General features: G+C 43.0%; 11 non-coding genes across 11 annotated transcripts; all 11 read left to right on the top strand.

The window, feature by feature from the left end:
* Positions 1–287: 287 nt before the first annotated feature.
* TRNAL-CAA (transfer RNA leucine (anticodon CAA)) lies at positions 288–396 on the top strand. Its single transcript has 2 exons — positions 288–325; positions 351–396. It is a non-coding gene; the product is annotated as a tRNA-Leu (tRNA).
* A 409-nt stretch (positions 397–805) lies between these two features.
* On the top strand, positions 806–914 carry TRNAL-CAA (transfer RNA leucine (anticodon CAA)). The gene is made up of 2 exons: positions 806–843; positions 869–914. It is a non-coding gene; the product is annotated as a tRNA-Leu (tRNA).
* A 485-nt stretch (positions 915–1,399) lies between these two features.
* Positions 1,400–1,508, top strand: TRNAL-CAA (transfer RNA leucine (anticodon CAA)). Its single transcript has 2 exons — positions 1,400–1,437; positions 1,463–1,508. It is a non-coding gene; the product is annotated as a tRNA-Leu (tRNA).
* Positions 1,509–1,917: 409 nt separating this feature from the next.
* Positions 1,918–2,026, top strand: TRNAL-CAA (transfer RNA leucine (anticodon CAA)). The gene is made up of 2 exons: positions 1,918–1,955; positions 1,981–2,026. It is a non-coding gene; the product is annotated as a tRNA-Leu (tRNA).
* Positions 2,027–2,435: 409 nt separating this feature from the next.
* Positions 2,436–2,544, top strand: TRNAL-CAA (transfer RNA leucine (anticodon CAA)). Its single transcript has 2 exons — positions 2,436–2,473; positions 2,499–2,544. It is a non-coding gene; the product is annotated as a tRNA-Leu (tRNA).
* Positions 2,545–2,953: 409 nt separating this feature from the next.
* Positions 2,954–3,062, top strand: TRNAL-CAA (transfer RNA leucine (anticodon CAA)). Its single transcript has 2 exons — positions 2,954–2,991; positions 3,017–3,062. It is a non-coding gene; the product is annotated as a tRNA-Leu (tRNA).
* Positions 3,063–3,471: 409 nt separating this feature from the next.
* Positions 3,472–3,580, top strand: TRNAL-CAA (transfer RNA leucine (anticodon CAA)). The gene is made up of 2 exons: positions 3,472–3,509; positions 3,535–3,580. It is a non-coding gene; the product is annotated as a tRNA-Leu (tRNA).
* Positions 3,581–5,025: 1,445 nt separating this feature from the next.
* TRNAL-CAA (transfer RNA leucine (anticodon CAA)) lies at positions 5,026–5,134 on the top strand. Its single transcript has 2 exons — positions 5,026–5,063; positions 5,089–5,134. It is a non-coding gene; the product is annotated as a tRNA-Leu (tRNA).
* Positions 5,135–5,543: 409 nt separating this feature from the next.
* On the top strand, positions 5,544–5,652 carry TRNAL-CAA (transfer RNA leucine (anticodon CAA)). Its single transcript has 2 exons — positions 5,544–5,581; positions 5,607–5,652. It is a non-coding gene; the product is annotated as a tRNA-Leu (tRNA).
* A 927-nt stretch (positions 5,653–6,579) lies between these two features.
* Positions 6,580–6,688, top strand: TRNAL-CAA (transfer RNA leucine (anticodon CAA)). Its single transcript has 2 exons — positions 6,580–6,617; positions 6,643–6,688. It is a non-coding gene; the product is annotated as a tRNA-Leu (tRNA).
* Positions 6,689–7,097: 409 nt separating this feature from the next.
* TRNAL-CAA (transfer RNA leucine (anticodon CAA)) lies at positions 7,098–7,206 on the top strand. Its single transcript has 2 exons — positions 7,098–7,135; positions 7,161–7,206. It is a non-coding gene; the product is annotated as a tRNA-Leu (tRNA).
* The last annotated feature ends 294 nt before the right edge of the window (positions 7,207–7,500 follow it).

The raw sequence follows: 7,500 nt of genomic DNA, 5'->3' as shown, positions 1-7,500 counted from the left end.
CGGTGGCATATTAGGAAGCAGCTGCCTAACCCACTTGGTAAATGTAAGTGTGTGTTGGTCTTATTCCTTTAAATATCATCCAACATGAATTAAACTCTAGCAGGTGGGAACAAGAAGGCATTTCTTTCTAGGACGGTCAGCTTTTATGTCACCCAGAAGAGCCAATGATCTTAGAGTTGAATAAAGTCAAACAGATGAGAAATAAACTTGTACTTGAATAACAAAATGACTTGTATATTCGGGGTGATTGCATGTACGTTTCAGTCTTCTCTCCTAATACTCAGGATGTCAAGATGGCCGAGCGGTCCAAGGCGCCAGACTCAAGATGAAAATTCTTCCCTAATTGGGTGTTCTGGTCTCTGAAAGGAGGCGTGGGTTCAAATCCCACTTCTGACAAGCGTTTTGTTCAATAAAGTCAGTCATCTAATTTCCTGGAAATAACTTCTGACTCCAGTTGCGCACCATTGTGAGACTGGGGTTACCTGAACGAGGCATGGCTCAATCCACTTCCGTTGTTCCGGTGGCATATTAGGAAGCAGCTGCCTAACCCACTTGGTAAATGTAAGTGTGTGTTGGTCTTATTCCTTTAAATATCATCCAACATGAATTAAACTCTAGCAGGTGGGAACAAGAAGGCATTTCTTTCTAGGACGGTCAGCTTTTATGTCACCCAGAAGAGCCAATGATCTTAGAGTTGAATAAAGTCAAACAGATGAGAAATAAACTTGTACTTGAATAACAAAATGACTTGTATATTCGGGGTGATTGCATGTACCTTTCAGTCTTCTCTCCTAATACTCAGGATGTCAGGATGGCCGAGTGGTCCAAGGCGCCAGACTCAAGCTGAAAATGCTTCCCTAGTTGGGTGTTCTGGTCTCTGAAAGGAGGCGTAGGTTCAAATCCCACTTCTGACCAGTATTTTGTTCAATAAAGTCAGTCATCTCACTTCCTGGAAATAACTTCTGACTCCAGTTGCGCACCATTGTGAGACTGGGGTTACCTGAACGAGGCATGGCTCAATCCACTTCCGTTGTTCCGGTGGCATATTAGGAAGCAGCTGCCTAACCCACTTGGTAAATGTAAGTGTGTGTTGGTCTTATTCCTTTAAATATCATCCAACATTTAGGAAGCAGCTGCCTAACCCACTTGGTAAATGTAAGTGTGTGCTGGTCTTATTCCTGTAAATATCATCCAACATGAATTAAACTCTAGCAGGTGGGAACAAGAAGGCATTTCTTTCTAGGACAGTCAGCTTTTATGTCACTCAGAAGAGCCAATGATCTTAGAGTTGAATAAAGTCAAGCAGATGAGAAATAAACTTGTACTTGAATGACAAAATGACTTGTATATTCGGGGTGATTGCATGTACCTTTCAGTCTTCTCTCCTAATACCCAGGATGTCAGGATGGCCGAGCGGTCTAAGGCACCAGACTCAAGATGAAAATTCTTCCCTAGTTGGGTGTTCTGGGCTCTGAAAGGAGGCGTGGGTTCAAATCCCACTTCTGACAAGTATTTTGTTCAATAAAGTCAGTCATCTCACTACCTGGAAATAACTTCTGACTCCAGTTGTGCACCATTGTGAGACTGGGGGTACCTGAACGAGGCATGGCTCAATCCACTTCCGTTGTCCCGGTGGCATATTAGGAAGCAGCTGCCTAACCCACTTGGTAAATGTAAGTGTGTGTTGGTCTTATTCCTTTAAATATCATCCAACATGAATTAAACTCTAGCAGGTGGGAACAAGAAGGCATTTCTTTCTAGGACGGTCAGCTTTAATGTCACCCAGAAGAGCCAATGATCTTAGAGTTGAATAAAGTCAAACAGATGAGAAATAAACTTGTACTTGAATAACAAAATGACTTGTATATTCGGGGTGATTGCATTTACCTTTCAGTCTTCTCTCCTAACACTCAGGATGTCAGGATGGCCGAGCGGTCCAAGGCGCCAGACTCAAGATGAAAATTCTTCCCTAGTTGGGTGTTCTGGTCTCTGAAAGGAGCCGTGGGTTCAAATCCCACTTCTGACAAGTATTTTGTTCAATAAAGTCAGTCATCTCACTTCCTGGAAATAACTTCTGACTCCAGTTGTGCACCATTGTGAGACTGGGGGTACCTGAACGAGGCATGGCTCAATCCACTTCCGTTGTTCCGGTTGCATATTAGGAAGCAGCTGCCTAACCCACTTGGTAAATGTAAGTGTGTGTTGGTCTTATTCCTTTAAATATCATCCAACATGAATTAAACTCTAGCAGGTGGGAACAAGAAGGCATTTCTTTCTAGGACGGTCAGCTTTTATGTCACCCAGAAGAGCCAATGATCTTAGAGTTGAATAAAGTCAAACAGATGAGAAATAAACTTGTACTTGAATAACAAAATGACTTGTATATTCGGGGTGATTGCATGTACCTTTCAGTCTTCTCTCCTAATACTCAGGATGTCAGGATGGCCGAGCGGTCCAAGGCGCCAGACTCAAGATGAAAATTCTTCCCTAGTTGTGTGTTCTGGTCTCTGAAAGGAGGCATGGGTTCAAATCCCACTTCTGACCAGTATTTTGTTCAATAAAGTCAGTCATCTCACTTCCTGGAAATAACTTCTGACTCCAGTTGCGCACCATTGTGAGACTGGGGGTACCTGAACGAGGCATGGCTCAATCCGCTTCCGTTGTTCCGGTGGCATATTAGGAAGCAGCTGCCTAACCCACTTGGTAAATGTAAGTCTGTGTTGGTCTTATTCCTTTAAATATCATCCAACATGAATTAAACTCTAGCAGGTGGGAACAAGAAGGCATTTCTTTCTAGGACGGTCAGCTTTTATGTCACCCAGAAGAGCCAATGATCTTAGAGTTGAATAAAGTCAAACAGATGAGAAATAAACTTGTACTTGAATAACAAAATGACTTGTATATTCGGGGTGATTGCATGTACCTTTCAGTCTTCTCTCCTAATACTCAGGGTGTCAGGGTGGCCGAGCGGTCCAAGGCGCCAGACTCAAGATGAAAATTCTTCCCTAGTTGGGTGTTCTGGTCTCTGAAAGGAGCCGTGGGTTCAAATCCCACTTCTGACAAGTATTTTGTTCAATAAAGTCAGTCATCTCACTTCCTGGAAATAACTTATGAATCCAGTTGCGCACCATTGTGAGACTGGGGGTACCTGAACGAGGCATGGCTCAATCCACTTCCGTTGTTCCGGTGGCATATTAGGAAGCAGGTGCCTAACCCACTTGGTAAATGTAAGTGTGTGTTGGTCTTATTCCTTTAAATATCATCCAACATGAATTAAACTCTAGCAGGTGGGAACAAGAAGGCATTTCTTTCTAGGACGGTCAGCTTTTATGTCACCCAGAAGAGCCAATGATCTTAGAGTTGAATAAAGTCAAACAGATGAGAAATAAACTTGTACTTGAATAACAAAATGACTTGTATATTCGGGGTGATTGCATGTACCTTTCAGTCTTCTCTCCTAATACTCAGGATGTCAGGATGGCCAAGCGGTCTAAGGCGCCAGACTCAAGATGAAAATTCTTCCCTAGTTGGGTGTTCTGGTCTCTGAAAGGAGGTGTGGGTTCAAATCCCACTTCTGACAAGTATTTTGTTCAATAAAGTCAGTCATCTCACTTCCTGGAAATAACTTCTGACTCCAGTTGCGCACCATTGTGAGACTGGGGATACCTGAACGAGTCATGGCTCAATCCACTTCCGTTGTTCCGGTGGCATATTAGGAAGCAGCTGCCTAACCCACTTGGTAAATGTAAGTGTGTGCTGGTCTTATTCCTGTAAATATCATCCAACAGGAATTAAACTCTAGCAGGTGGGAACAAGAAGGCATTTCTTTCTTGGACGGTCAGCTTTTATGTCACCCAGAAGAGCCAATGATCTTAGAGTTGAATAAAGTCAAACAGATGAGAAATAAACTTGTACTTGAATAACAAAATGACTTGTATATTCGTGGTGATTGCATGTACCTTTCAGTCTGCTCTCCTAATACTCAGGATGTCAGGATGGCCGAGCGGTCCAAGTCGCCAGACTCAAGATGAAAATTCTTCCCTAGTTGGGTGTTCTAGTCTCTGAAAGGAGGCGTGGGTTCAAATCCCACTTCTGACAAGTATTTTGTTCAATAAAGTCAGTCATCTCACTTTCTGGAAATAACTTCTGACTCCAGTTGCGCACCATTGTGAGACTGGGGTTACCTGAACGAGGCATGGCTCAATCCACTTCCGTTGTTCCGGTGGCATATTAGGAAGCAGCTGCCTAACCCACTTGGTAAATGTAAGTGTGTGTTGGTCTTATTCCTTTAAATATCATCCAACATGAATTAAACTCTAGCAGGTGGGAACAAGAAGGCATTTCTTTCTAGGACGGTCAGCTTTTATGTCACCCAGAAGAGCCAATGATCTTAGAGTTGAATAAAGTCAAACAGATGAGAAATAAACTTGTACTTGAATAACAAAATGACTTGTATATTCGGGGTGATTGCATGTACCTTCCAGTCTTCTCTCCTAATACTCAGGATGTCAGGATGGCTGAGCGGTCCAAGGCGCCAGACTCAAGATGAAAATTCTTCCCTAGTTGTGTGTTCTGGTCTCTGAAAGGAGGCATGGGTTCAAATCCCACTTCTGACCAGTATTTTGTTCAATAAAGTCAGTCATCTCACTTCCTGGAAATAACTTCTGACTCCAGTTGCGCACCATTGTGAGACTGGGGGTACCTGAACGAGGCATGGCTCAATCCGCTTCCGTTGTTCCGGTGGCATATTAGGAAGCAGCTGCCTAACCCACTTGGTAAATGTAAGTCTGTGTTGGTCTTATTCCTTTAAATATCATCCAACATGAATTAAACTCTAGCAGGTGGGAACAAGAAGGCATTTCTTTCTAGGACGGTCAGCTTTTATGTCACCCAGAAGAGCCAATGATCTTAGAGTTGAATAAAGTCAAACAGATGAGAAATAAACTTGTACTTGAATAACAAAATGACTTGTATATTCGGGGTGATTGCATGTACCTTTCAGTCTTCTCTCCTAATACTCAGGGTGTCAGGGTGGCCGAGCGGTCCAAGGCGCCAGACTCAAGATGAAAATTCTTCCCTAGTTGGGTGTTCTGGTCTCTGAAAGGAGCCGTGGGTTCAAATCCCACTTCTGACAAGTATTTTGTTCAATAAAGTCAGTCATCTCACTTCCTGGAAATAACTTATGAATCCAGTTGCGCACCATTGTGAGACTGGGGGTACCTGAACGAGGCATGGCTCAATCCACTTCCGTTGTTCCGGTGGCATATTAGGAAGCAGGTGCCTAACCCACTTGGTAAATGTAAGTGTGTGTTGGTCTTATTCCTTTAAATATCATCCAACATGAATTAAACTCTAGCAGGTGGGAACAAGAAGGCATTTCTTTCTAGGACGGTCAGCTTTTATGTCACCCAGAAGAGCCAATGATCTTAGAGTTGAATAAAGTCAAACAGATGAGAAATAAACTTGTACTTGAATAACAAAATGACTTGTATATTCGGGGTGATTGCATGTACCTTTCAGTCTTCTCTCCTAATACTCAGGATGTCAGGATGGCCAAGCGGTCTAAGGCGCCAGACTCAAGATGAAAATTCTTCCCTAGTTGGGTGTTCTGGTCTCTGAAAGGAGGTGTGGGTTCAAATCCCACTTCTGACAAGTATTTTGTTCAATAAAGTCAGTCATCTCACTTCCTGGAAATAACTTCTGACTCCAGTTGCGCACCATTGTGAGACTGGGGATACCTGAACGAGTCATGGCTCAATCCACTTCCGTTGTTCCGGTGGCATATTAGGAAGCAGCTGCCTAACCCACTTGGTAAATGTAAGTGTGTGCTGGTCTTATTCCTGTAAATATCATCCAACAGGAATTAAACTCTAGCAGGTGGGAACAAGAAGGCATTTCTTTCTTGGACGGTCAGCTTTTATGTCACCCAGAAGAGCCAATGATCTTAGAGTTGAATAAAGTCAAACAGATGAGAAATAAACTTGTACTTGAATAACAAAATGACTTGTATATTCGTGGTGATTGCATGTACCTTTCAGTCTGCTCTCCTAATACTCAGGATGTCAGGATGGCCGAGCGGTCCAAGTCGCCAGACTCAAGATGAAAATTCTTCCCTAGTTGGGTGTTCTAGTCTCTGAAAGGAGGCGTGGGTTCAAATCCCACTTCTGACAAGTATTTTGTTCAATAAAGTCAGTCATCTCACTTTCTGGAAATAACTTCTGACTCCAGTTGCGCACCATTGTGAGACTGGGGTTACCTGAACGAGGCATGGCTCAATCCACTTCCGTTGTTCCGGTGGCATATTAGGAAGCAGCTGCCTAACCCACTTGGTAAATGTAAGTGTGTGTTGGTCTTATTCCTTTAAATATCATCCAACATGAATTAAACTCTAGCAGGTGGGAACAAGAAGGCATTTCTTTCTAGGACGGTCAGCTTTTATGTCACCCAGAAGAGCCAATGATCTTAGAGTTGAATAAAGTCAAACAGATGAGAAATAAACTTGTACTTGAATAACAAAATGACTTGTATATTCGGGGTGATTGCATGTACCTTCCAGTCTTCTCTCCTAATACTCAGGATGTCAGGATGGCTGAGCGGTCCAAGGCGCCAGACTCAAGATGAAAATTCTTCCCTAATTGGGTGTTCTGGTCTCTGAAAGGAGCCGTGGGTTCAAATCCCACTTCTGACAAGTATTTTGTTCAATAAAGTCAGTCATCTCACTTCCTGGAAATAACTTCTGACTCCAGTTGCGCACCATTGTGAGACTGGGGGTACCTGAACGAGGCATGGCTCAATCCACTTCCGTTGTTCCGGTGGCATATTAGGAAGCAGCTGCCTAACCCACTTGGTAAATGTAAGTGTGTGTTGCTCTTATTCCTTTAAATATCATCCAACATGAATTAAACTCTAGCAGGTGGGAACAAGAAGGCATTTCTTTCTAGGTCGGTCAGCTTTTATGTCACCCAGAAGAGCCAATGATCTTAGAGTTGAATAAAGTCAAACAGATGAGAAATAAACTTGTACTTGAATAACAAAATGACTTGTATATTCGGGGTGATTGCATGTACCTTTCAGTCTTCTCTCCTAATACTCAGGATGTCAGGATGGCCGAGCGGTCCAAGGCACCAGACTCAAGATGAAAATTCTTCCCTAATTGGGTGTTCCGGTCTCTGAAAAGAGGCGTGGGTTCAAATCCCACTTCTGACAAGTATTTTGTTCAATAAAGTCAGTCATCTCACTTCCTGGAAATAACTTCTGACTCCAGTTGCGCACCATTGTGAGACTGGGGTTAACTGAACGAGGCATGGCTCAATCCACTTCCGTTGTTCCGGTGGCATATTAGGAAGCAGCTGCCTAACCCACTTGGTAAATGTAAGTGTGTGTTGGTCTTATTCCTTTAAATATCATCCAACATTTAGGAAGCAGCTGCCTAACCCACTTGGTAAATGTAAGTGTGTGCTGGTCTTATTCCTGTAAATATCATCCAACATGAATTAAACT

The sequence above is a fragment of the Rhinoderma darwinii genome, chromosome 4 (genome assembly GCF_050947455.1).
Source record: "Rhinoderma darwinii isolate aRhiDar2 chromosome 4, aRhiDar2.hap1, whole genome shotgun sequence".
Classification (NCBI taxonomy): domain Eukaryota; kingdom Metazoa; phylum Chordata; class Amphibia; order Anura; family Rhinodermatidae; genus Rhinoderma; species Rhinoderma darwinii.
The sequence above is the reverse complement of the archived record's forward strand: the minus strand, read 5'-3'. Positions and strand labels throughout refer to the sequence as shown.